We start from the raw sequence: 24,594 nt of genomic DNA, 5'->3' as shown, positions 1-24,594 counted from the left end.
ATGGGAAAACTGAGGCACAGAGTTTGAGTCATATACCCAAGGTCACACAATCAGCAAGTATCTGGGGCTGAATTGAATCTGTTCTTCTTGATTCCTGAGCAGTAGCACTCTGTCCTTACACTCCCCCTCCCCCCCCCCCCCCCCACACACACACAGTCTGCTCTGCCCTACATATAGTCCGTGAATGTTAGTTGTACTTGCTGTCGAGATAGGAGTCTCCTTTGTTCCCTCTACTCTACCCGTAGTGCATTTTTATGCCTGTCTTCGTAGGGGTGGGGGGAGGCCGGGGAGAACCTAACAGGCTGTATTGTTGTGCTGGTAGCTGCTGTTGGTCTCCCACTGCACACTTAGGTTTGGGGAGTCCCCTTCCCTTTCTAGGCCTCAGTTTCCTCTCTTGTAAAGTGAAGGAACTGGACCAGATACTGGCTCAGGTTCTCGTCCTTCCCCGAGCTCAGGTTCTAAGGGTCCTAAGGATGTAGTGCTGACGTCCTGGGACCCCACCCTCACTCCCAGGGGAACCGCGGCATGTGGGGTGCGCAGCCAAAGCTGGTCCCCACGAAGCGCGATCGGGGGAGCGTGACTGGGGACCGGCAGCCCGTAGCCACTGCTTGGGGAAGACGGCGGGCCGGGCCCGGGAAGGGCAGGGGCGAAGGAAAAGAGAAAGGACGGACGAAAGGAACCAAGGGGCGCCAGCCCCAGGACGTGGCGCAGGCGGGGGAGGCGTCGGGGACCAGAGCGGACACAGGGCGGGAGGGCCAGGAGGGAGGCGCCCCAGGGGCCCCGGGTGGAGCAGGGCCAGGGAGGGATAGGAGGGGAGGGAGGGGAGGGGCCGGGTCTGGGCGGAGCGGGGCGGGCCGGGAGGAGGCCAGCTGCCCAGACACCTGGCTCCCTCCGCTAGACTTCCTCTGCACACGTCAGTTCCTACTCCGCTGCTCCAACCCAAACTTGGGAAGCTAGGAGCCGAGTCCACGGAACAGACCGAGGGAGTCCCTCCGTCCGAGCGCAGCGGGACCCAGGTGAGAGAAACTCCAGGGAAGGCTTCTCCTTCACTGTCCTGCGCTCCCTTCTCAGCTCCCGCTGGCCCCAGGGCGGGCACTGAGGAAGAGAGATACCCAGAGATTGCGAGAGACACACACGCAGAGGAGAGATGCATGCATGTGCACACACACACACACACACACACACACACACACACACACACACACACGCACATACACACACAGCCGGCCCACTCGCCTGCCTTGGGCCACTGATCACGTGTGGCTCCCCAAGGGGCGTTGTGGTCACACAGTGACTCCCTATCTCCAGCGGTGACTTGGGCGCGAGGCCCTGGCATCTTCCAACTCCACTCTGTGCGCAGTCAAACCTCCCCTTCCTTCTCATCTCTCTCCCTCTCAGGTCCCACATCCGCTTTGATCTTCTCTCTTCTCGCTTCCCCCTCACCTCCGCTCCTCTCCACCTCGGGCACCTTCTCATCCCTCTGCTACCTGCTTCAGCTGCTCTGTCCCCCAGGTTCGAAGGCCCGATGTAGCCCGCAATTCTTTTTTCTCAGCGGTCCTCCCAGGCTGCCCATACTGGGCTCTCCAATGCCCTTCCAGCTGGGACTCCTTCTCAGTTCATCCTTGTTCCAGCTCGTGGTGCCTTCTGCAAGGCAGGCTGGCCTTCACTCCTGGAATGCTCCCCCACCTCACTTCTGCCTCTCCGAATCCCTACTGTCCTTCAAAGCTCAGCTCCAATCCCACCTCCCCCTTGAAGACTTCCCTAGCTGCTCAAGTCTCACCTCCCTCTCACCCATTACCTTGCTGATTTCTTCGAAAGCAGGCTGGATTTTCGCTAGAAAAAAACTCCTCTCCCAGTGCAGCTTGGCCACAGTTAGAGAAGTATTTTAGAATGGGCTGGGGCGCTGAGAAATCAGGCTCTTCGTCCAGCTAAGCCAGTGGGGGTCAGGGGCAGCCCTCAAACCCACGTTTCTCAGCCACTCTTTAACTGCCCTGTTACCCTGCTGTTTATGGCTAATTCATGGCTACTCTCAGTGAAGTGTAGGTGTATAGGTTCCACGTGTATAGGTTTTCTTCTCGCGACGAACTTAAGTTCCTCCAACTCATGAACTATTTCATTTTTGGTGTTCCATTTCTAGCATTTGCCTGGCAGTCTTAAGAAATGCTTGTTGGTTGATTTTTTGATTACATCTAATCTCCTTCCTTGTTTCATTCCACATTCTATATTCTAATGCCTCTTCTAGTTCTGACATTCAGTGATCTAACATCCTCTCCACTTCTAATGTTCTGGAGGTATTCCATGTTCTAAGCTCCGTTCCATTTGGGAAATTTGGATGACCAGAGGAAGCCCAGTTAACTTGGGGTTTACTGGGTAGATCCCTTCCCTTCTCTCCCCTCCCCTCCCCTTCATTTCCCTTCTCTTCTCTTCCCCTTCTGTTTTCTGGACCCTCCTGGCTTAAGAATGATTAGCAATAGTAACTGTTGCTGTTTCCCTCCCAGTCTGATGTAGTTATTTTTCTTTGCCTCATTAAAGTAGCCATCCCCTGATTGCTTCTTAAACAGGCCTGTTCACTGAATGGACATTATCTCACCCTAAGTGAGTATCTGAATAGACCTTGGCCTAAAGGGACCAAGGTCTCCCATGGCATCCTGGACCATTTCCAGTCATCCTGATGAATATCTGGTCACTGGATTCAGATGGCTCTGAAGGAGAAATGAGGCTGGTGGGCACAGCCCTCCCTCACTCAAAACAAAGTCAAGTGCAAATCATGTCATCATTTCTCTGATGGCGTGGTCTTCTTCGGCAACAAAGGGTGAACACAACAAGCCATTTGGGACATTGCATGACTTCTCAGCTCAGATGTTCTATGTTCCTCTCAGCTCTAACATTCCATGTTCTGTGTTCTAAGATCCAGCTCTAAAACACTATGTTCTAAAATTCCTTTTCCATTTTACCCCCCTGTATTCTAAGGTCCCTTCTAGCCCCCTACATTCTATGTTCTTCATTTCCTTTCTCCTCTCCAGCATGGCTTAGTGGAGAAAGAGACTGCTTTGGAATCCAGTAACCCTGGATTCGAACACAGTGTGACCTTGGACAAGTCACTTGACGTAACATGACCCCAGACAACACTCTGAGACTTTAGAAGACCATTGATCATCTGAATTGTTACTAGGAGTTTCTTCCACTAATTAAACCAGGCATTCAGGTGAAATAAATACAAAAAGTTCTAAGCTCCCTTCTGGTTCTGACATTTTCTGGTCAAATGTGCCTCCCAGTTCTGCTGTTCTACTCTGTCTTCCAAAGTTTCTTCAAGCTCAGTCATTTCCTGTTCTACTCTCTAAAATCCACCCCTCTCCATCTCTAAGCTCCTGTTGCCAGAAGATTGTAAACTTACAACTTAAAGGGACTTTTGAGATGACTTAGTCCAAGCCCCTCATTCTACTGATGAGCAAACTGAGACCCAAAGAGGGAATGTAACTATTTTGAAGTCACATGGAAAATAATTAGCAGAACTAGGCCTTCCAAAATCAGTAGCTCATGATCCAAGGTACCTTCTAGCTTTGACAGTCCCTGTTTTAATGTTCTGAATCCCTTTCCCCACAGCTTCCTTTTTTCTCCTCCCCCCTTTCTCCCATTCCCCTTCTCTACTATCCTTCCTCACTCCTTCTATCCTTCCATTCTCTTCCTCCTCCTCCCCCTCTTCTTCTCTTCTTTCCCCTCTCCCTTCTCCATTCCTCTTCTTCCTTTTCCTTTCAAGGCCATCCTTCTTCTTCAGCACCGCCCCCCCCCAAACTTATTCCTCTTGAGCCACAACCCCGAGGCTTTGCCCCTCTTGATTTGGTGATTTCTTTCTTCCCATCCCTCAGACTCTGCTACCTACCTCAGTTGCTCTGTCCCTCTCCTCTTCTTCATTTATACATGAAAGAATTCTTCCATCTTAAACGAGCCTCTTCATATACCATTATTCCAGAGCCTCTTCTAGGAGGTGGAAGCACCTTTTACAGAGCAACACTTGATTAGCACTTTGGCCTTCAGGCTTGATCTCTCTGGAGTCACCCAACCTGAACCGGGAGCCAACTTTGATCATCTAAACCACTTGTGTTACTTATGGGGAAACCGAAGCCTTAGCAAGTGCCTCTGACCTGCTCCCCGCAGGCTGCCACATGGGAAATGAGGCCCTAGGTCTCAAGACTTGAACCCTGGTACTAGTTCCATCAGAATTTCTTGCTCATGGGAAGGATATGTGATGGGGTTACTATACATTTGGCGTTCAAGGGACTGGAGAGGGCAAGGTGTTTGGGGTCCCAGCCCCGCCCACTCTCCTTTGTGCAGCTACCATGAAAATTGCCTCCAATTTGGGTCTCCCCTAAACTTGCAGGAAGTCAGCTCTTGTTTTCCACAACATCTGGCAAAAAAATATCCAGGCTGTCTTGAGCATCAGAAGGGAGAGGGACCATCTGAGGCTCTGAGATTGGGTGTTTTCTCTGTCACTGACCAGCTGTATGACCCAGTTCAAGTCACTGCCCTCTTGGCTTCAGTTTCCCCTCTCAGATCAGCTCTGAATTCCCCGATACTATTATCTCAGAGCCTTTTCTCTAGAATGGAGGCCTCCTGGGAAAATAGGGATCAAGGGCTGTGGACATTCTCTTTCTCTTCCTGTTGGAATTGGCAGGTGAATACTTGATCCCTTCTTGGGGCTTTACCTGTGGTGGCTGAGTTTGTTCTGTGTCTCCGAAATGGGCCTGACTGCCAATGGGAGTGATGCCTGGCAAACCTGGGCAAAGGCCAGGAAAAGACCTTAAAAAGTCGCTAAACCAGAGAGTCTTCCATTGTCATGCGTGTCCCTTTGGCAGTCTTGCAAAGCTTAGGATCTCTTATTAGAATCATGTTTCTAAAGGCATAAAATGAAATACCAAGAATTACTAAACTAATTAGATTAAAACAGCTAGCAATATCTTTTCCCAAAAAGTTCATAAGACCAGAGAGGAGAAGAGATTGGCCCACAGTCATAAAGGCCAAAGCAGAGACGAAGAGAAAGCTCGAACTTTCTGACTCCAAGGCCAGTATATCACACTGGGATTATGGAGCACATCTACAAATAAGTAACATACAAAGTAGAGAGAGAAGATGACCAGGAAGAGATTTGTTTTTGTTGTTTTTCAGTCTGTACACTTGTGTCCAACTCTCTGTGATCCCATTTGGGGTTTTCTTAGCAAAGATACTTGAGTGGTTTGCCATTTCCTTCTCTTGTTTTACAGATGAGGAAAGTGAGGCAAACAGGGATTAAGAGACTTTGCCAGGGTCACACAGCTAGAAAGTGTCTGAAGGCAGATTGGAACACAGGAAGATGAGTCTTCCTGACTCCAGGCCTAGTGTTCTATCCACTGAGCCACCTAGCTGCCCTTTGAGGAGAGATAGCACAGAGTAACAGAGGAAAATGGCAGCAGGGGCACAGAAGAGGATCTGAGGAAGGAGCTTCTGGATTTTTTGATTAAGTCAAAGGGCCACACTTGAAGATCTAGAGGGCCGCTGGTTTTAGATTATTAAAGTGGGCAGGAACGAAGAAGATAGGTGTCCATCTTTTTGACAATTAGCACTTAGTTTTCAGAGGAAGCAGGCAGTGTTTCAAAGCACTGCCTGGCTGGATGATTTCATCCTTTGTCCATCCTGCTCACCTTTCTTATTCTTTCCTCTGTGTCTGTTTCCATGCCTCACAACATGGTCTCACAACTAGCCTAGACTATAGCCAAATACAACTCCCCATAACAGCTGCCCTAAAATCACTTGCTTGGAGAATGGGATGGATGACTAGGATAGTAGGGAGAGGGGAATCACGGCTGGTCAGAACCAGTTAGGTTCTTCAAACACAGTGTTACAACTAGGAGAGACCTTAGAACATGGAAGCTAGACAGAGTTGGAAGGCAATCCAGAAACATCCTGAGAGCTGAACGAAATCCTTGAGATCATGTCATCATCAGAGGATCACACATCTTGATCTAGGAAAGAGAGCCTTGAGGTAGGGGACCACCTAGGAGTCGGCTTGAGTCGTAATGGTATGAGGTGAGGAAAGTGTGGCCCTCTGAGTGGAGAGAAATGAGATGAATATGAGAGATGTTGTGAGTGCGTATGGGCAGGGGTAGGAGTCGAGGATGGCCCTGAGATGACTGGGCTGATAATGGTGCCATTTGGAGAAAAAGATTGTAGTGGAATGTACCAAACAGAATACAGCTAATCCATAGCTACTCATGTTGTGCTAATGGTTCTGTTCCACTGGCCCTGGAAAGACAAATGAGGACAAGGCTCTTACTCAACAGCTACTGGCCCAGGGCTACATGCTGAGGGTCTTTCCACCACAACTGATCTCTCGAGGAAAGGGAATAGGAACATTGACTGAATGGAAAGACAGAGAATTTTGTCTGTGCAGTTGTTAGATTAGGTGATAAATGGCCCAAGTGGTCAATGCTTGTAGGGGACAAAAGATGCCAGCATGGAAACAGGGAGTGTTGAATACAGATGATCAAAGGGTATGGATTAATTGTATGCATAAGAAGACGTTGGAAGGTACAGTGCAAAACAATATTCTTTCTACCCTCAGATTTGTTCAGTTCAACACCCTTTTGTACAGAGAAAGAAACCAAGACTCAAAAGGAAGTGATTTGCTCAGGGTAGGGGGCCACAGAGGCAGAATTTGAACCTATGTACTCTGACTCTACAAGCAGTGCTCTGTCCACTTGACTACATTATCTCCTGAAGCCGGCTCCTAGGCATTTAAGTCCAGGACTGTTTGTGCCACAGTAGGCAGCCTCCCTCTGTGGAAGTTGGTCAAGGTCTATGAGCACCTCCCAAGTAAGGCCGGTTTTGGCATTCCAGGGGAGGAGCAGGGGACCAGAGAGGATCTGGAGGCTATTGGCATTGCTCAGAGATGCCCTAATGCCCCAGGCCTAGATATGGCTATGTTTCCATGCATCATCTTTGAATTTCTTGGGTTTCTAATAGGAGGATATGGTCACAGCAGCTTAGCAACCTACCTGCCTTCCCCTGAAATCCCGCCTCCAAAGGCTGCTTGTCCCTGAGTCCCTTCTCCCACCCCAGCTTCCCCTCTCAGGGCTGAATGGACAGCATTTGCCCGAGACCTTTCATACAAACATCCCTGCAACCACACAAAGCTGAGGTGGAGGAGACTCTAGTTCTGATCCATTGAAGTCACATCATAACATGTCCCCATGTGTACTTGAGGTTTCCCGTGAAATCTAGAGGCTAATGCTGTCTCCTTTATCACTGAGTAAAAAAGCTCTTCCTTTCTTTTTCTCTTTCTTTCTTTCTTCCTTCTTTTCTTTTCTTCCTTCCTTTCATTCTCTTTTCCTTCCTTTCTTTCCTTCCTTCTCTTTTTCTTCCTTCCTTCTCTTTTCCTTCCTTCCTTCTCTTTTCCTTCCTTCCTTCTCTTTTTCTTCCTTCCTTCTCTTTTCCTTCCTTCCTTTCTTCCTTCCTTCCTTTCCTTCCTTCCTTCCTTTCTTCTTTCATTCACTTTCCTTCTTTTCTTCCTTCTTTCATTCTCTTTTCCTTCCTTCCTTCTTTCATTCTCTTTTCCTTCCCTCTTTCCTTCTTTCCTTCCTTCCTCCCATCCTTCCTTCCATCCCTCCTTCCTTCCTTTTCTTCAATATTTAAAACAGATGTTTATTGATATTTTCTTTTTACATCACCTAGATTTCCCCCCTGTATTCCTTCCTCTCCTGGTGCCAGAAAACCATCCCTTACAATAGATAATTGTTTAAGAAGAAAAAAGAGGATGAAGAGAAAAAAATTCACAAACAAATTAATAGGAATTAATCAATACTAATAATTAATAGTAGCCAGTTAATATGTTGGGGAAAATTCTATGGAGCGTTTCTCTGCCAAGGAGGAAGGGGAGGTATCAGAAAAGCATTTTCATGGTGTTATAGATGTCAAGCTAGAAAGGACTTCCAAGTCCTTATTTTATCGAGGAGGCAACTGAGTCTGAGAGAGGGCAAGGGAGTTGCCCAAGGTCACACACAGGATCCTAGCTCTAGAGCTGGCAGGACCCTCAGAGAGCAGAAAACAGGAAGGCTGAAGGCGATGTGTATAGATCAGAAGCCTCTCTGATTCCTCATTTATTTAACAAAACTGGAGAAATCATCTATGGCAGGGGTGGGGAAACTGTGGCCTTCTAAATCCTCCGGTGTAGCCTTTTGACTGAGTCTAAATTTTACAGAACAAATCCTTTTATTAAGGGGATTTGTTCTGTGAAGTTGGGATTAAGTCAAAGGGCTGCATTTGAGGACCTAGAGGACCACATGTGGCCTCTAGGCTGTAGGTTCCCCACCCGTGGGCCAGGACAAGAAGTTTGTCTTTTTTATCCTTTGGGTAGTAGGGTTTTGAGGGCCATAGTTGGACCAGTGTGTTAAAAAGATTGTTTTAGTGGCTTGGTCCACACTGACTTTCAGATAGATCAAATCCTCCTCCATCCCCCCAATCTTGGAGTTCTTCAGTTTCTGTCGCGTTCCGGAGGAGACCCAAAGTTACTGCCCAGTTCATTCCCAGGTCCATCAGGGCTTAGGTTTCACTTTAATCTGATTATGAAGTCAGTAAAATCAGGGGCTTTGGCATTTCATGGCAAGGGAAGTTCGGATTTTTTCCTTACAGATGGGATCAATAAAATCTTTTTATTTTGCCTCTCTTGACACAAATCAGTTGGCATTCTGGTCTGGGAGCTATGGACTTTATCCATGACATGGAGTCTCAGCCCTAACCACTTTTGAGAATTGGAAAGGGCAAAAATAGATCATTTCACGCACACATCCCCTCAGCCGCATTATGATATACGCTGTATATGAACAATGGTCAGGGTCACACTCCTTGCATGACATACATGAAGATATTTATAATGCAAGGGGTTATTTATAGCCTGGGTTCTAATGAAACTATATGAAGTCTGTTGTGGTCTAATGTATGTTGTCTAATGGCTGACCAGGCTCCTCAAATTTGCCGTCGGTAGTTGAAGAGTCTGTGGGTGGGCAGGCTTTCAGGCACTCATATCTCAAATATGAGTGAATCATATAGCACATTGAGATTCACAGGGAGCTTGAAACGCTGATTACCAGAACCGGATGGGACCTTAGAATTGAGAATATCAGAGCTGGGGAAGACTTTTGATATGGACATTTTCCCCTTAAGATTAGCCCAAAATTGAGTCAGGGGCTTTCACTTGTGTCTTTTAGTGATTTTTAGATACCGACTCAGTATTTGGACAGGCTACCTGTTGAGACAGCAAAGTGGTCCCCTAGCTAAGGTGCTGAACTTGCAGTCAGAAAGGCTTAAGTTCAGATCCTTGACATCTTGACCAATTCTCTTCACCCCTTTCACCTCAATTTTCTCATCTCTAACATGGAATTAAAGTAATACGTACCACATGGGCTTGTTGTGACTATCAAACGAGATTTCATATATATATATATATATATATATATATACACACATATATATATACACACATATATATATACACATATATATATACATATATGTGTGTGTGTATACATATGTTCCTATATATGTATATGTACATGTACATATATATGTATATGTATATATAAAGTACTTTGCAAAACTCAAAACCCTACATAAGCATTACCTACCATAATTATTGTCTCTAAAAAGAAAAACAATGTTTTTCTCATTCTACTTTAACATTGATGTCATTTGCAAATTTTCATCCCCATTGGAACTGTCCTGTGTAACAGTGAAGCAAAAAAAAAATGGCAACCTGTCAATGACATCTGATAGTGTATACCCTATTTCATACATAATTATAATAGTAATAATAGTTAACATTCATAAAGTGCCTACTATGTGCCAGGCACTGTGATAGGCACTTTACAATAACTATCTCATTTGATCCTCGCAACAACCTTTGGAGGTAGGTGTTTTTATTATCATCCTCATTTTACAGATGAGGAAACTGAAGCAAACAGAGGTTAGGTGACTTTCCCAGGGTCACACAGCCAATAGATGCCTGGGACCAGATTTGAATTCAGGTCTCTTTACTCCAGGCCCAACATTCTATTCATTACACCACCTAGCTGGGAAGTGGCAAACCATTCTGGCCAAGAAAACCCCCAGGAAGGGATCATAAAGAGTTGAACATAACTGAAATGACTGGATGATGATAACATGTGCTAGGCACTAGCTAAATGCTTTATAAATATTATCTTATTTGATTCTCATAACAACCCTGAGAGGTAGGTGCTATTATTATCCCAATTTTGCAGAAAGGGAAACTGAGGTTAAATGACTTGCTCAGGGTCACACAGCCAGGAAATGTCTGAGGCTAGATTTGAACTCATGTCCTTCTGAGTTTGGGCCCAGTGCTCTGTGTACTGTGCCCCCCCCACCCCTCACCTTGAGTGGAGAAAGGCGTTTCACCATCAGTTCTCTGGCATCCATTTGGGTCATTGGCATTGGGCTAAACCTGCATGTCTTTTGGTGTTTTCCTTTCCATTTCTGCAGTCTGATTCTGCTCTCTCATCAAGGTTCCCTGAATTCTCCATAATCTATTTTTTTTGTCATGTTTCATTCCATTCCTATACCATGAATGGTTGAGCCCTTCCCCATTTGATGGGTTCCTACTTTGTTTCCAGTTCTCTGCTTCTAGAATTTTGCTGTAAATATTTTGGCATTTATATGGACTATCCCATGAGTTTACAAGTGCACTAAGACTTTGACTTCTGTGGGCTCCACCCCTCACTCTCATTACATATGACCAACCCTCCTCCTTTTCCACTGGACTTTGTATCACCTGTCATTATGGTTCTTCTGCTGGTGTTCCAATGGTGTTCCATGGTATTCCATGGTGTTCCAATGGTGTTCCATGGTGTTCCAATGGTGTTCCATGGTATTCCATGGTGTTCCAATGGTGTTCCATGGTGTTCCAATGGTGTTCCGTGGTGTTCTGTGGTGTTCCAATAATGTTTCATGGTGTTCCGTGGTGTTCCAATAATGTTTCACGGTGTTCCAATGGTGTTCCGTGTTGTTCCAATGGTGTTCCATGTTGTTCCAATGGTGTTCCACGGTGTTCTGTGGTGTTCCAATAGTGTTCCATGGTGTTCCAATGGTGTTCCATGACCATCAACCATAAACCAAGAATAGCTGACACTTATCTAGACCTCTGAGGTTTGCAGTACCCTTTGCATACATTGTTTTGTTTGATGTCCATACCGGCTCTGTGTGAGGCACTCAGCGAGGTGGTGTAGTAGTTAGAGCACCAGGCCAGGAGTTAGGAAAACCTCAATTCAGATCTGGCCTCGAACACTTAATAGTTATGTGACTCTAGGCAAGTCACCTAACTTCTGTTTGCCTCAGTTTCCTCAACTGTAAAATGGGGAAAATAATAGCTTCTCTCCCCCCCAAATAAGATGATAATTGTTGAGCATTTAACATTATTCTGGGCACATTGTAAGCACTATCTGAATTAACTATTGTGTTTATTATGGTTGTTATTTTTCTTTTAGAAGAGGCTTAATGTAATGGACAGAGAACTCACCTGAAAGCCAAAAGACTTTGGTTCAAACGCTACCACTGGGCACATACTTGGGCCAGTCACTTACCTTCTTAATGCTTCAGGAAATTCTCTAAGTCACCTCGGCAAGCGTTTAGTAAGCTCTACTATGTGTCAGGCACTGTGTCAGGCATCTGAGAATACAAAGAGAGACAAAAGGCAGGCCCTTCCCTCAACCAGTTCACAGTGTAATTAAAGTCTCTAAGACTATATTTTGCAAAGAAAGTGCCAACCTGCATTGTCAGAGGGAATTTCCTGCACCCATGAAACCATGGGTCCTCTCCTCATCCTTAGAGGGATTATTATCTATATTTGACAAAAGAGGAAACCGAAGTACTGAGAGTTCACATAGCCACTAAGCATTGGAGGCAGGATTCAAATCCAGGTCTTTTCTAACTCCAGGTCTAAAGCTTATCTCATTCTAGTGTCACTGGGAAACAGCTGCTCTTCAGAACAGCTAACTATGCTGTTCTAAAGCTCAAGGGAAGAGAAAACTACATGAGATGAATCTCATGTCTGTGACCAGCCTCAGAGACTTGGCATTCTGTGGCCAAGGGGTAGTTAGAAAGGAGCTCCCGGCACAAAGCTTGCTACAGTCACGCTAACAATTCCCCTCTACAAATAGGCTATTGTGCTTCTGGAAGAAACAATGTCTCTAAGTCCCACGTGGGCTGAGGGTGACATTTGTACCACTCCATTGAGATGGCTTTTCAAGGGCCCAGCTCTTTAGAATCCCCTAAGTCTATTCAAGTTACTATCCCTTCCTGGGGCCTCAGTTTCTCCCTTTTTAAAACAAGAGGGATGGAGTATGTGACCTTTAAAAGTCCCTGACAGCTCTGAATTGAGCTTTCTGCATGTGGCATGTTAAAGTAATAAAGGCCTACTCCTCAGAATCGGTCAGAAAACAATTATTTATGGAATGCTTCTATGTGCCCAGGCCTGGGCTAACTGCTGGGGGAGGGGAAGCAAAAGAACTTAGAGTCAGCTCTTTTGTGGATCCCTTACAGGCTTGGTGTAGGGTGGTGCCTTGTTCATCATGCTGCCCCCCCAACTGTAATAGAGCCCTGCCAGCTCTTCCAGGGACTCAGGGTCAAGTTTAAGAAGAGAAAAACCAAAATGAGGACAATATCAGGCAATGGAAAGAGCAAGGTACTGAGAGCCAGGAGATCTGGGTTCAAATCCTGCTGAGCTGCTTCCAAACTGTAAGAGTGTGGGCAAGTCATTTCCTTCTTTGGAATCTTAGTTTTCTCCTCTACTGACTGTCAGAGTTAGAAGAGATGGTGTGATGAGTAAAAATTACACCAAAGGAAGGAGATAGTCAATCAACAAGCATTTATTAAGTACCTACTATGTACCAGGTGCTGGGGATAGAAAAAAGGGAAAAAAATCTCTCCTTGTTCTCTGATGGGGAGAGATAGCATGCAGACAAGATCCACAAAGGACAAGTTGGGGATAATCTCTGGGGGAAGGCACTAAGATTAAGGAGGCTTGGGAAAGACTTCTTACAGAACATGGGATTTTAGCTGAGACTTGAGGGAGGCCAAGAGGCTGGGATGAGGGAGTTTCTGGCATGGGTGATAGCCAGTGAAAATGCCCAGAGCAGGGGTGGGGAAACCTGAGGCCTTGAGACCACATGTGATCTTCTAGGTCCTCAAATCTGGCCTTTTGATTGAGTCCAAGTTTTATAGAACAAATCCTTTTATTAAGGGGATTTGTTCTGTGAAGTTTGGATTTAGTCAAAGGGCCATACCTAAGGACCTAGAGGGCCACATGTGGCCTCGAGGCCACAGGTTCCCCAACCCTGACTCAGAGTCTGGAGATGGACTGTTATATGTTTGAGGAATGGCACCAGGTCAGTGTTACTGTCTTGCAGAGTATATGAAGGGGAGTCTGTTGTAAGAAGAGTGGAAAGGGAGGAGGGGGTCAGGTCATGAAGAGATTTCAAAGCTGCAGGCAGAGGATTTTCTGTTTGGTCCAGGAGGCAGTAGGAAGCTATGGTGGGACCTCTGCTTTAGGAAGAACAATTTGACAGCTGCATGGAGGATAGACTGAGTTAGGGAGAGACTCTGGACAGGGAGCTCCATCTGTAGGCTACAGCATTAGTCCAAGAGGGAGGTGATAAGAACTGGAGAAAAGGGAGCAGATGTCAAGAGATGGTATGAAGGAAGAATCTACAGGCTTTGGCAACAGATTAGATATGACAGGAGACAGTGACAAGTTGAGAATGAGAACTAGCTTGTGAACCTGGGTGACCAGGAGAATGGTGGTAGCCTGGACAGTAACAGGGAAGTTAGGAAGGCAGAAGGGTTTGGTATGGTGGCAGAAACAGGGGAGAATGGGGAAATAGTGAGGTCACCTTTGGATATATTGAGTTTAAGATGTCCATGGGATGTCCAGTTGGAGATATAAGTCTGGATATGAGCAGAAACGTTGTGGCTGGATAAGTGAATCTGAAAATCATCAGCATAAAGAGAATATGTGAATCCATGGATGTTAATGAGGTTATCAAGCAAAGCAATTTATAGGGAGAAGGGGAGAGCCTAGAGCAGGCTCCCATGGTATGAATTTCGGGTTAGCAAGCAAGACTAGTATGAAGATCCACCAAAGAAGACTAAGAAGGAGCAGTCAGACAGATAGGAGGAGAACCAGGAAAGAGTAGCGTCACAAAAACCTAGAAAGAAAGGAGTATCAAGGAGGAGAGAGTACAGTGACATTGTTAGGATTTTTAGGAGCTGCACAGAGGTCAAGGAGAAAAGCAGATCTGGCAATTAAGAAGTCATTGGGAAGAACCATTTCAGTTGAATGATGACATTGGATGTCAAACTTCAGAGAGTCATGGAAAGAGTGAGAGGAAAGGAAGTGTAGACACCTATTGGATGACCCATGAACTCCTCAAGGAAATTAGCCCCCAAATGCAGGAGAGAGAGAAGATGACAGCTAGCAGAGATCTACAGATCAAGTGAGGGTTTTTGAGTGTGGAGGAGACATAGGCATATTTGTAGGTAATGGGAAAGGAGCCAGTACTTAGGGAACAATTGAACATAAATGAGAGGATGAGAATAGAAGGGTAAATCTACTGGAGAAGACAGATTGGAATGGGATCATTGGTTAACACAGAGGAGTTTGCCTTGGCAACAAGAACAGCCTCATTTTGTGAGACAGGATAAAGGGGGATATAGTGACAGAAAGCAAGAGGGAGATGTGAAGTGAAGTGGAGAAGGGGAGCTCTTGGAGAATAGTCTCAATTTCTTCTGTAAAACGTGAGGCAAAGTTTCCACCTGAGCGAGGCAAGACAGGAAAGCTATGGGAGATTTGAGGAAGGATGCAAACATTTGGAAAAACCATCATGGAGAGTGGGAGACTGAGTTAATTAGAGAGGTATAGCAGGATTGCCTAGCAGCAGTGAGAGCCTAGTTGAGATTATGTAAATAAATCTGTAATGGTGTGATTTTGTTACATATCTCCAGCTTTATACAGCAGCCCAGTAGAGGTCTGGCAAAGGTAGTTAATAGTGGGGCGTGGTCCAAGGCTGAGACTTGGCAGGGCAAGGCCAGTGATGCAATGTAACAGGGCAAAGTCCTCAGGAAAAGATGAATTTGCCAGGGATCAAAATGGGAAAGAGAGGAGAATTTAACCAGTGTATGGATGATAGCCTGGGAAAAAAGTGAGTAGTTGAGGGACTAGAAGTCATCATGAAGATGGGGTTTGGTGTAGCAGGACAGAGAGAGTGAGGTGGAATGATAATAGATGGTGATGAGAGAAGAAAATTTCACAGCTCATGAACATGGAGGAGGTACATTTGTGAGCAATGATGAGATCAAGGATATGATCATTTCTGTGTATGGCTGAGGTGGGATGGAGGAGTAACTCAAAGAAGGTGACTATGTTGAGGGAATGAGTGGTTAGGGTATTTGGGGTAGAGTCAGCTCAGATGTCTAATGTCCCATAGTCTGAGAGAAAGAATTAAGGAGAGAAAGGCTGTGAACCAGGTACAGAAATCATCAGTTAGGAACAAGACTGTCCTAGAGATCTGTAGGTAACAATTAGCCAGAATTTTGATTGGATGGTAGTATGGGTTGACTGAACCCCAAAAGAGAAGAGGTTACTATATGGTATGGTGATAGAGGGAGAGCCTAGAAGTGGGAATAAAGTGTATATCAACTCCCCCACCTCTCTGAGTGAGTTTGGGGGAATGAATAGAAGTATAGCCAAAACCAGAATATGTAACCAACCAGGGAGGCTGTGTCATCAGGAGAGATCCAGGTCTGAGAGCCAGAAGGTGGAAGGAGTAGGATAGGAAAAGATTTAAGATGATCCATATGTTGTGAACTTGTGTGAGCTCTCATTAATAGGATGGTGGTAACCTTTACAGGAAGAGGTCAATTTTAGACATGTTGAGTTGAAGATGTCTAGTGGACATCTAGTTTTAGATGGCAGTTGGCAGCGCAGGACTGACGCTCAGGAGACAGTTTAGGACTGACCAAATAGATATGAGAATCATCTGTGACTTGGCTTGAGACTGGCTTCTAGCTGTAATTTGAGGCAAGAAGCAATGATGGATCCACTAGGGCCTTGGGCTGACCCTGTGCACCTTATGGGAGCAAGAACATGAACCAGCCTAGATCTGGGTTGTGGATTTGACATGGACTAAGGAGGAAATCGGCAGCTAATGGTAGGGCTGACCTGTTACTATTCCAGGACAAGAAGGGGTCACAGTTCCAACACAGTCATGACCTGAAACTGTGTATTAGGCAAGGAGCAAGAAGAGATATGAGCAAGCAGCTATGACACTGACCCTGAATTCAGCTTACAGACCTAGTGAGAAACTTGCAGATGAGTTATCAGAGCGAGAAGCTTAAGAACAAGGAGAATCCTGCAGTTGTCATTTTGAACTTCTAGAGTCTTCCAGCTAGCCCCCAGTAGGGGCTGGGGCCAGCAGCAGTCTACTGGGGTCCAACTAGGGTTAAGTTCGTAATTTAATCACCAAGACCCAAATCAAGGTCAGGAATTTGAAAAGATCAGATCAAGAGGGTCAAGAGGGTCAGGCTTCACTCTAGATCAGACCATTTATGATGTATTGAAAATTTACATATTCCTGGCCTGAGCTACCCCTGAGATCCTTGAAGATCACACTCAATTTCCAGAGAAATATAAATTAGGATCAAGCAAGGCCTAGATATTCTCTCTAGAAGTGCACAGAGACTGACCTTAACAGAAAGTCCTAATTCAGGAAGGCTGGAAGAATGGGTAAATTTTTAAAGTTCCCAATGATAGAGACCAATTACACTGTGAGAGATATCCAAGACACAAATCCAAAAGATTTTAACTCTAAAACATCTACAAGAAGAGCCTCAAAGAAAAATAAAACTTATTCATAAAATCAACGAAGATTCCTAAAAAAAGAAAGAAAAAAAAGAAAAATTAAGCAAGAGCTTAAAATAATATTATAAATGGATTTATCAAATCCCAGGTTACTTTATTTATTTCTGCAAATGACTGTACCTAATCTGTTCCACTGAACAATTTCCCAATTTTTTCCCCAGTACCAAATTGTTGTGACAATTAAAACTTTGTAGTGTTGTTTGAGATAGGGTACTGCAAGGCTGTCTTCCTGATTTTTTCATTGATTGCTTTAATATTCTTGACCTTTGGTTCCTCCAGATGAATTTTGTTATTATGTTTTCTAGTTCTATAAAATAATTCTTTGGTAGTTTAGTATGGCACTAAATAAATATTATGTTGACTTGTCCTACCCATAAGCAATTTATATTTTTCCAGTCATTTATATCTGTTTTTATATGTGTGGAGAGGGCTGTGTTGTATTGTGAATAAATGAATCAATGGTTTTCCTATAGTTTCTGGATGTATCTTGGCAGGTGGTTATTTTAAGTGAAATTTCTCCTTCTATCTCTTTCTACTTGATTTTGTTGGTAATATGTGGAAATGCTGATTTAGATGATCTGCTTTCCTGAATATCATTTTCCAAACCCTCTATTTTTTATAGTAATATCTGCTAATTTTTTATGATCTAACTATGGCTCCATGTATTCAAATTGTTCCTTTCTGACTACTTGCAGTATTTTCTCCTTGGCCTGAGAGCTCTGGATTTCGACTAATATTCCTGGAATTTTCATTTTGGAATCTCTTTCAGGAGGTAATCAGTGAATTCTTTTAGTTTCTACTTTGTCCTTTGGTTCTAAGATGTCTGGGAAGTTTTCCTTTATAATTTCTTGACATATAATAAGACATTTGTTGTTGTTCATGGTTTTCAGGTAGTCAAATGATTCTCAGATAATCGCTCTCCATCTATTTTGCAAGTCAATTATTTTTCTTTTGATATTTCACATTCTCTTCTATTTTTTCAGTTTTTTCACTTTACTTTGTTGCTTCTTGATATCTCATGGAGTTATTAGCTTCCATGTGACTAATTTTAGTTTTTAAGGAATTATTTTCTTCATTATTATTTTTTGTATTTCTTTTGCCACTTTGCCAATTCTGTTTTTTAAAGAGTTCAGAATTTTTATGCCTTTTTTACCAAACTGTTAATCCTCTTTTCATAATTTTCTTGCGCAAATCTCATTTCTTTTCCCAATCTTTTCTTTACTGCTTTAATTTGATTTTTTAAATCTTTTTTTCTTTTGCTCTTTTAAAAAATCTATTTCTAGGAATTCCTTTCCTAGGAATTCTTGTTGGGCTTGAGTCCAATCCACATTTTTTGAGGCTTTGCTTGTAGTTATTTTCAAATCAATGTCTTCTGTGTCTGTGTCTTGAGCTTTCCTATCTCTATGGTATTTTTATGTTCATGATTTTTTGTTGTTTACTCATTTTTCCAACCTACTTCTTGACCTAGGATGCTATGGACTCTGCTTACCTTTTGGTGAGGAGGAAGGAAGGGTGAGTCAGGGGAATGACTACTCTGAGCTTTGTCTTTTATGCCCTTCTGCTGCTTTCAAAGGAACATGGTGTGATCCATTCACTGATCTAGTCTTCAGTTTGGGTTTATTGGCTTCTGTGTGGTTGAGTCTCTGTAGACTGCTGCTAGATTCCATCACTGTTAGCTCCCTGGGAGGTCCTGCAGGCTCAGAGCCACTGAACTGCTCATTTTCCCTTGGTCTTGGTTTTCTGCCTTGGTTTATTCCACTGAAGGCTTATCTGTGTGGTTAAAGGCTAGAACTGAATCTCAGAGTCACACAGTCATAGTTCTGGAACTTGGTCCTTGCTTCTTACACAGGTAGAGTCCCTGCTCACTTGAGATTGCTCCTCTTCTCCCTGGAACTTTGACCCAAAACTGGGTAATGGGTGAGCTGCCAAGTGGCATTTTTTCCTATTCCCTTTGCTAAAATACAGTGGTCTCTGAGATCTCTTTCTGTCCATGTGTTCAGTCCCCTGTCCTGGGCTATTCCTCTCCACAGGCTGTTAACACTTGCTGCTGAGGAGGGCTTTTGCCCAGCCCTACCCCAGTGTCCACATACTTCTGTATCTTCCTGAGCTGTCCTGAGATGGAAAAAATAACTCACTGTGACTTTTCCTTGACTTTCCCAATCAAAATTGAGTTGGCATGTTTTCCATGTTGTCCTGGAGGAGGTATGTTGGGACATCTAGGCAGAAATAGCTTCCCTTCTTTGCCCTTCAGAACACATGTTTCTCAAGAGGGTACCTTTACAAAAATTGACCATGTATTAGAGCATAAAACATCAAAAACAAATTGTAAAAATAAAATATATACTTTACTGATCACAATGCAATAAAAATTATGTTGAATAAAAGATCACCAAAGAAAATATTGAAAATTAATAAGAAAATAAATATCTTAATCCTAAAAACTTGGTGGGTCAGACTATAAGGGGTGGAACCAAGATGATGGAGTAGAAAGACAGACCTGCTGTGGCTCACCCCCTCAACCCGTAAAATACCTGTAACAAATGACTCTAAACAAATTCTAGAGCATCAGAAGCCACAAAACGACAGAGTGAAAGAGATTTCCAGCCCATGGCAGCCTGGAAGGCCGACAGGAAAGGTCTATCGCACTGGGCTCTGAGCGGAGCACAGCCCAGCCTTGCCTGCAAAGTGTGGCATGGACAGGATTGAATCAGGCTTCAAGGTGCAGAATCACAGATAGCAGCTGCGGTTCCCAGATTTCTCAACCCACAAACATGAAAGACAATTTCAGATGTCAATGAGAAAGCTCTTTCACCTGGATGAGAGGGATGTGCAGTCTGGCCCCAGCCCCAGCCCTAGCCCCAAGAGAGCAGCCACTGTGGCAGCAGTGTCCATTTTGGAGCCCTTGACCTAAAGATCCTGGGGGAATCAAACTGCTGATCTAGGTCTCAGTCCTGAGTGGTGGTCCTGGAGTGAGGAGGAGTGCTGGCATGGTGGAGCTGGTGGAGACTCTGGAGGGGGAATCCTACTCACAGATCCTAGGCAGAAAAGAGTGCTTGTGGTTGCTCCCAGATGAGAGCGCAGCCCAGGAGAGGAGGAAACTCCTCTCCCTTGATTGTGCTGCCTTGGAGGAACAGAGAACTTACAGGTCCCTAGAGTATAACCTCCACTTGACAAAGAACTCAAAAGTCAAGTAATTGACTGGGAAAATGTCCAAAAAAGGAAGAAATAAGACTATAGAAGGTTGCTTTCTTGGTGAAATGATATTTTCTTCCATTCTTTCTGATGAGGAAGAACAAAGCATACCATCAGAGGAAGACATTAAAGTCAAGGCTTCTATATCCAAAATCTCCAAAAAAATATGCAATGGTCTCAGGCCATGTAAGAGCTCAAAATGGATTTTGAAAACCAAGTAAGAGAGGTGGAAGAAAAATTAGGAAGAAAAATGAGAGCGATGCAAGAAAATCATTAAAAGTGAGTCAACAGCTTGCTAAAGAAGACCCCAAAAATGCTGAAGTAAAGAGCACCTTTAGAAATAGACTAACCCAAAAACCAACGGGGAGAAGAATGCCTTAGAAAGCAGAATTAGTGAAATGGAAAAGGAGATTCAAGTGCTCACTGAAGAATATAGTTCTTTAAAAATTAGAATGGAGCTTTATGAGAAACCAAGAAATTATAAAACAAAACCAAAAGAATGAAAAAATAGAAGACAATGTGAAATATCTCATTGGAAAAACAACTGACCGGGAAAATAGATCCAGGAGAGAAAATTTTAAAATTATAGGTCTACCTGAAAATCTTGATCAACAAAAGAGCCTAGACACCATCGTCCAAGAAATTGTCAAAGAAAACTGCCCTGATATTCTAGAACCAGAGGGTAAAATAGAAATGGAAAGAATTCACCAATCACTTCCTGAAAGAGATACCCAAAGGAAAACTCTTAGGAATATTATGGCCAAATTCCAGAGTTCCCAGGTCGAGGAGAAAAATATTACAAGCAGCCAGGAAGAAACAATTTGAGTATCGTGGAAATACAATCAGGATAACACAGGATTTATCAGCTTCTACACTAAGGGATTGAATGATTTGGAATATGATATTCCAGAGGTCAAAGGAGATAGGATTAAAACCAAGAATCACCTACCTAGCAAAACTGAGTATAATACTTCAGGGGGAAAAATGGTCATTCAATGAAATAGAGGACTTCCAAGTATTCTTGTTGAAAAGACCAGAGCTGAATAGAAAATTTGACTTCCAAATACAAGAATCAAGAGAAACATGAAAAGGTAAGCAGGAAAGAGAAGCCTTAAGGAACTCATTAAAGTTGAACTGTTTACATTCCTACATGGAAAAATGTTATTTGTAACTCATGAGACCTTTTCCAGTATTAGGGTAGTTGTGTATGTAGGTGTGTATGAGTATGTATGTATGTGTATATTATATATGTGTAGGTATGTATATGTACATGTGTATAAGTATATATGTGTGTATATACATGTATACATATATGTAAATATATACATAGACAGAGGCACAGGGTGACGGCAGAATACCTAAAAAAATTAAAATTTACTATTGAATGGAATGTACTAGGAGTAAAAGAAAGGGAGAGGTAAAATGTAGCAAATCATCTCACATACAAGAGGTTCTACAATGGAGGGGAAGAGGGAAGAGATGAAAGGAAATAATTTAGCCTTATTCTCATGGGCTTTGGCTTAAGGAGGGAATAACACACACTCAATTCAATATGGAAATCCATTTTACCCTGCAGGAAGGCAAGGGGGAAGGGGATAGGAGAGGAAAGATAATAGAAGGACAGTAAATTGGGGAAAGGGATAATCAGAAGCAAACACTATTGTGGGAGGACCAGGGCAAGGGAGAGAATGGATTAAATGAAGGGCAGGATAGGACAGAGGGAAATGTTAGTCTTTTACAACATAAATATTATGGAAGTGCTTTGCATTGTTGCACATGTATGACCTATATTGAATTGCTTGTTTCTTCAATGAGGGTAGGTGGGGAGGGAGGGAAAGAATATGAAACCCAAAGCTTTAAGAATGAATGCTAAAAATTGTTTTAGCATGAAACTGGAAATTAAGCCATATAGGCAATGGAGTATGGAATCCTATTTTGCCCTACAGGAAAATAGAGGGGAAGGGGGATGGAAGAAAGGTGGATAATAGAAGAGAGGACAGACTGAAAGAAGGAGTGGATGGGATGCATGCTCTCCTCTTGTGGGGGGGGAGGAGATGGGGAGAAAATTTTGAATTCAAATTCACGTGGAAGTGAATGTTAAGAACTGAAAAATAAATAAATTATATATTTAAAAATTGGTGTGTCAAAGAGCAAATTATGGAAGCTATTAATAATTTCTTCAGAAGTAATTACAGTGAAATAAGCTACCAGAATTTTTAGGATGGATGCAAAGCATTCCTTAGGTAAAATTTAATTCTCTAAACATCTTGTTGATGAAAACATCAACAAGAGACAAAGAAGAGATTAATAGATTGGTTATGCAACTAAAACACCTCAAGGATTCCAAAATAGAAATCCTGAAAAATCAAAGGAGATTCACAAGATTGAAAACAAAAAAAATTGATAAATAAAACTAGGAGCTAGTTTAAAAAACAACAAAGCAAACAAGCCACTAATTTATTTGATTTTTAAAAAGAAAAAAAAACAAATTACCAATATCAAAAATAAAGAAGGAGAATTCACAACAAATGAAAAGGAAATTTTTAGAAATTATTTTGGCCAACTATTTGCCAGTAAAACTGACAACTTAAATGAAAAAGATGAACATTTACAAAAAAATATAAAATACTCAGATTAACATAACAAGAAATAGAGAATTAAACCCAATCTCAGAATAAAAAAAAATAAAGCCATAAATAAATTCCCAAAGAAGAAAATTCAACAACCAGATGGATTTACAAATGAATTCTGTTAAATATTCAAATAAAAATTCAAATATTACATAAACTGTCTGAAAAAAACAGAAAAAGAAGGGATCTTACTTAATTCATATTTTAGTACTTAAAGAGGAAGGGTCAAAGGAAAAAGGGGGAAAAAGCAAAACAATGACACAAAAATTTTAAATAAGATATCATGAAAGAGGCTACAACACTACATTAGGAAGATCATACATTATACATTATAACCAAGTTGAATTTATATCAGAAATTCAGGGTTGGCTCAACATTAAGAAAATTATAAACAAAATATACCATGTTGATAATAAGAACAGAAATTGTATTATGATATCAATAGACATAGAAAAAGCTTTTGACGAGGTACACCACCTGTTTCTGTAAAAAAAAAAACACTGGACAACATAACAATAAACAATAACTTAATATTGTAAGTACTATTCATCTAAAATCAAGAGCCAACATTATATGTAATGAGAATAATCTAGAGGCCTTTTTTAAAAGAAGAGGAATGAAGCAAGGATGTCCATTATCACCAGTACTACTTAACATAATTCAAGAAATGCTAGGTGTAGAATTAAGACAATAAAAAAGAAACTGGGGGAATAAAAATAGGCAGAGGAAACCAAATTTTCACTGTTTGAAGATAATGTGATGGTTTTACATAGAGAACCCTAGAGAATCAAGTAAAAATCATTTGGAAACAATTACTTCAGCAGTTTCAGGATCTGAAATAAACCTGTATGTCATCAGCATTTCTGTATATTAACTACAAAACTCAGTCAGAAAAGATAGAAAGAGAAATTCCACTTAAAATAACTATGGGAGATTATATACATATATATTATCTATGTATATATACACACATTATGTATATTATTTATATATATATATATGTGTATGTATATATGTACATATATATATCTATCTGTATATTCCTATATATGTCTATATGTGTGTATATACATACACACATACACATATAGGAGTCTACCTACCAAGACACACACAGGAATTAATACAACGACAAAACACTCTTTACAGAAATAAAGGGAGACCTGAATTAGTAGAGAGACATCAATTGCTCATAAGTAGCCTTTCCAATGTAATAAAAATGATAATATTACTGAAATTAATTTGTTCATTTTGTGCAGTATCAGACTACTAAATGATTACTTTATAGAGCTAGAAAAAATAAATCATCTGGAGGAATAGTTGTGTTTGTTCTTCGTTCTCAAAGAGGACCGTGGCATCAAGATGATGACATGACTTGCAGTTGACTTTGATTTGAGGGAGGACCGTGCAAGGTCACCAGCCTCACTTGCTTCTCCTGAGCCATCTGGATCCAGTGGCCTGATATTCATCAGGATGACTGGAGATGGCCCAGGAAGTAATGGGAGACCCTGGCTAATCCGGAGGAATAAAAGATCAGGAACCTCAAGAGACATTATTGGAGGAGAGGAGGAAGAGTGAGAAAGAAGGAGCCTGACAGTGCTAGATTTCAGACTTTGCTATGGAGCAGTAATCTGATTCTAGTGTTTGATAAACTCAGAGATCCTAAGCTACTGGGGTAATGAATCACTATTTGACAAAAACTACATGGAAGATTGCACAGTAATCTGGCAGAAATTAGGTATAGACCAGTATCTCATACCATAGATCAAGATAAGTTCCAAATTGAGTACATGGTTTTGATATAAAAGGTCATTTCAT

The 24,594-nt window shown here is 42.5% G+C and overlaps 1 protein-coding gene across 2 annotated transcripts in view; it reads left to right on the top strand.

Annotated features, from left to right (window-relative positions):
- Nucleotides 1-868: 868 nt before the first annotated feature.
- LOC140515857 (ligand of Numb protein X 2-like) overlaps nucleotides 869-24,594 on the top strand; it is an 88,015-nt gene continuing 64,289 nt past the window's right edge. Inside the window, exon 1 of one of the 2 annotated variants that reach the window (XM_072626680.1) lies at nucleotides 869-1,016. The gene's annotated coding sequence lies outside the window, so the exon portion shown is untranslated. The remainder of the gene's footprint in view (nucleotides 1,017-24,594) is intronic. The other variant, XM_072626681.1, reaches the window with a different exon arrangement.

This window comes from Notamacropus eugenii, chromosome X (assembly GCF_028372415.1).
Source record: "Notamacropus eugenii isolate mMacEug1 chromosome X, mMacEug1.pri_v2, whole genome shotgun sequence".
In the NCBI taxonomy this organism is placed as follows: Eukaryota; Metazoa; Chordata; class Mammalia; order Diprotodontia; family Macropodidae; genus Notamacropus; species Notamacropus eugenii.
The sequence above is the reverse complement of the archived record's forward strand: the minus strand, read 5'-3'. Positions and strand labels throughout refer to the sequence as shown.